This window comes from Agelaius phoeniceus, chromosome 1, assembly GCF_051311805.1.
Source record: "Agelaius phoeniceus isolate bAgePho1 chromosome 1, bAgePho1.hap1, whole genome shotgun sequence".
Classification (NCBI taxonomy): Eukaryota; Metazoa; Chordata; class Aves; order Passeriformes; family Icteridae; genus Agelaius; species Agelaius phoeniceus.
Window position 1 is genome coordinate 47160104 of NC_135265.1, and position 4012 is coordinate 47164115.

A 4012-nucleotide genomic window follows, 5' to 3' on the forward strand; every position below is an offset into this window, starting at 1 on the left:
AGAACTCAGGCTGTTCCTACTCCTCTAATGAAACAGGCAGCTGCTATTCTCAGAGCTGGCAGCTGACTGCTGTTGGGAAAGAAGTTGCTGGCAGCCAAGGTTGGCAATTGGTGACTGAATTGTCAGGGGCTCAGTGGAAAAGAAAAGCAACAGGGGTTGCTTTACCCAGAAAAACCCAGGTATTTATGAATAGTTTTTTCTGTGTGATTTTTGTGTCCTAATTTGATAGCAATGCTTTCTGCTGTGTAACTCTACCTGGTGCAAGTATAACAGACATTATACTCAAATCAGAATTTGCAGTTGTTGAATTTCAGTATTATGTTTTTCTTTGTGGAAAAAATATTTGGATTTTCCTTAAAACTTGAAAGTGACACATTTATCTAGTATGGGGTGCAAGTTTTTAGCTCAGTTGAGCAGTATCAGTATTTGACAGTGGGAGGACATTTGAGCTGGCTGCAACACCCGCTAAGAGGAGGGTTCATTTTCAGCTAAATAAAGGTCCCAAATACTTGACCTTGGACATGCACTACAGACAGAACAGATATTGTGAGTAGAGGAAGAAAAAAGAGTAACAAATCCACTTAATTTTGTTTATTCTTTTCATTTAACTTTAGATATACTCTTTTGGCTATGGGAAAATAGTCTGGGAAATGCATATCTTTCTTTTCAAACTAAGTCATAAATTAAATACATTTTTAGGGTTGCAAAATGTTTCTGGTTAGAAATTTTATTTGGAAAGACATACTACTCACAGTATTTCTTAAAATTGAAAGGACAATCTTGCTAGCAATTGCAAGAATTAGACCAGCTGGAGAAGGATGGCTTAACCTGTAGGTGTAGAGTTAATTTTGTTTGCAGGTAATTTTGGTCATGGTTTTAGAGAGGCAACTGATAATACAAATTCTAATTTCTGTACAACAGTCTCATGATAAAACAATGGGATTTTGATAAAGTGGAATAGGATATTTAAAAATGCATCTTGTGTTTTCCCTTAATGTAATACTAAGCAAGAGTTATGGCTGGCAGTGGGATGCGAGATGATGAACAATGAATATCTGTACAGCACAATGCAGGTTTTTAAAATCTGACCTCCTTCAGGTTGATTGCATAAGTAACTGTTTTTTCTATAAAGTTGTATGAATGGCATTTCAAGAAGTAAATTATTTGGCACGGAGATACCCCTTGTACAGCAAATGTGTTCTATCAAGGAACTGCAATGTGGCTGAATTGCTTTCAAGTCCTAGCAGAGGTTTACTGCTCTAGCAGATCCTTAACACAGGTTCTGAGACTAAAAGGATTTAATGACAGGAGAAAAGTGTGCTGGAGATCTTAACTTACCTGCATCTTTGTGGAAGGGCAAGAATCCTTTTCTTTAAGTGATTGTCATTATGGATTGAATGTTCACTGTCCACCTGCTTGGAGGTGAGGTTGGAAAATCTTCCTTATATAATGCTTGAAAGATGGTAGTCATCTGAAATCCTCTACCAGTTTTAGATGTATATGTAGTTGGAAAACCATCTCATTTCCTTCTGATATGGGTGGGTTCTAGGGAGGCTGAATACTAATTTCAGTAATTCAGAGTAAGATGCAGTTGGAAATCTGTTTTGGTAACTGCTTTTAAAGATGCTTCCTAGTCCTTTTCTATATTACTCTGGATATGCTCTTCCATGTGGTTTTGTTTGTTTATTTGTTGGGTTTTTTTTTTAATTCTGGGTTGAACAAGATCTTCATCATGCTGAAGGAGTGGTGGCTTGTTCATCTGCTGAGTGAGGCTGAGGAAAAATTCTGCAGAGAGGATCAATGAGTTTATGTGTATCCTGAGAAGTTTGATGGAAACATGGGACATTTCCCTTCTCAGAAGCACTGCACAGAGAGACCAGAACTGCCCCCTTCTTTTCACCAGTGCTGGGATAATCAGGGAAATCCATTACACCTGTAGTCAGAATGTCAGAGAGTGTTGCTGACACATCTGTGCTATGAAGCTGTGACTATCAGCTACACTTCACATTCTCTAAATTTTAGCTGTTATCTGTATTCCAAAGATAAACTGCCTGTAAATGGAAAACTTGGTCCCAGGGTACACTTTGGTAATAATGCCTGGTAATTAGACTCTTGCAACTAGAGGCTGGTTGAGTAAGCAGTGCATCCAAACACCTTGATGTTTTTCAGAAGGCCTTTGCCTTTTGGACTTTTATTTGGCAGCTATGACAAAACAGCCAGCATGCTTGCCTGTTTAAAAAAGCTCTAAACCCAAGATTCACTTACCTTACTCCCCTCCTCTCAAAACCCTAATATTAGCCCAGCCAGTGTAAGTTCTGCAGGTGCCTAAAACCCCAAATGTGAGCTGTTAAAGAAGTTGTGTCTGCAGAACTCCCTGGAAGTGCTGCAGCATTCCCCAAATCCTTGCAGTGCCTGGTGGTGCAGATCAGGTCACTGGGTGGGCAGCTCATGCTGATGCCCATGAGGAGTCCCACCGAGCATGGCCCTGCTTGTCCTGCCCATGGTGCTGAAGCTGCGGTGCAGGCACAAGGGAGGCTGTAGGGAGGCTGCTCCCTCTCTGTTTTGCCATGACCATCCTGCCCTTCTTCCTGCCCCAGGAAAATGGAGCAGACAGGGAGAGAGGCCACAGGGACTGGGCCAAACTTCACATCCAGTCCCTGTGACTGCTGCCTCAGCAGCTGTCACTGTTGCCATCAAGCTCTCCCCATCTTTTGGCTTTGGCTGACAGGCTCTTGGCAGCTGTTGCTCCCATCTCCTCCTGTCCCTGGCACTGCCAAGGTGCCTTCAGCTCTTCCAGTTTGCTCCTGCTGCCTGAGTCATGCCTCTGGAATGGAAGGCAGCCAAGGCACTATCCTCAAGGTCCTCATCTTGATTGTCCTACTGGTTTTCTTCTCAAAGGTCCCACCTCTGGCCTCCTGGCTGCCCCTGTGTCAGGCCTAGGGAATTGCATGACTGTAGGTTTTGTACAAGGAGGACATCATCCCTCAAACACTGCCTGTTCAGGTGCAGGATGGAATTTCTAAAAGGTCCCTGTGCTCAGCAGTTCCCTGCTGGCACACCATTGTGCTGTAAGATTTGTGAAAGGATGCTCACACTACCTCTGATTTTGTACTGAGCCTCTGCCCTGCATTCAAAATACAGGGATGATTAATTTCATTTTACTGCAGAGGATGCAGAGGTGGGGTATGGAAACTATCCTCTCTCTTCCCTTCTTGGATAAGTTCTGGCAGCGGTAGTAACAGATGTAAAGCTGCTGATTTGGAAAAAAATGTGTCTGGTAATACCAAGTCAGAATTTTAATAACAGACCAGAGGCTGTAAGGAAAGTGGCCATTTCTTGAGATGTGTTGTAATTCTGGTGGAAGAGAATGCAGATCTAAACTCTCCCACATTTTCATTACAATTCCTCAGGGAACGGAAGATGGCACAGTTTCTGTTCTGTATAAAAGAAAGCAAAGGGGAACAATGATTATATTCCACATTAGATTAGAGGAGTTGCATGATTTGCTCTCTTTTATTAATGAATAGATTTAGTACAGCCCAGACCTCACAGGAGCAGGGTCACAACATCATCTTTAACTCATCCTGCAACTTATCTGAGCAAGCTTCTGAAATTGTGGCTGTATTAAGCTGTACTCTATACACAATGCTGAGAGGTGCTGTAATGTGCTCAGTACAGAGGATAAACTTTCAGAAGATTTTTTTTGTGGTGAGGGTGGTGAAACTGGCACAGGTTGCCCAGAGAGGTGGTAGATGCCCCATCCCTGGAAACATCCAAGGTCAGGTTGAATAGGGCTCTGAGCAGCCTGGTCTAGTTCAGGATGCCCCTGCTCATTGCAGGCAGGCTGTGGACTATCAGCTTGTGAAACCATCCATTGTTACAAAGATGAGAAAATTTATCTCAGACACGCTAACTTAAAACATTCTTCCCATTTCACAGAGGATAAAGAAACAGTAAGAATAGAGAATGTTGTGCGATGATGCAAAAAATATGAAGAAACACTTTGCCTGAA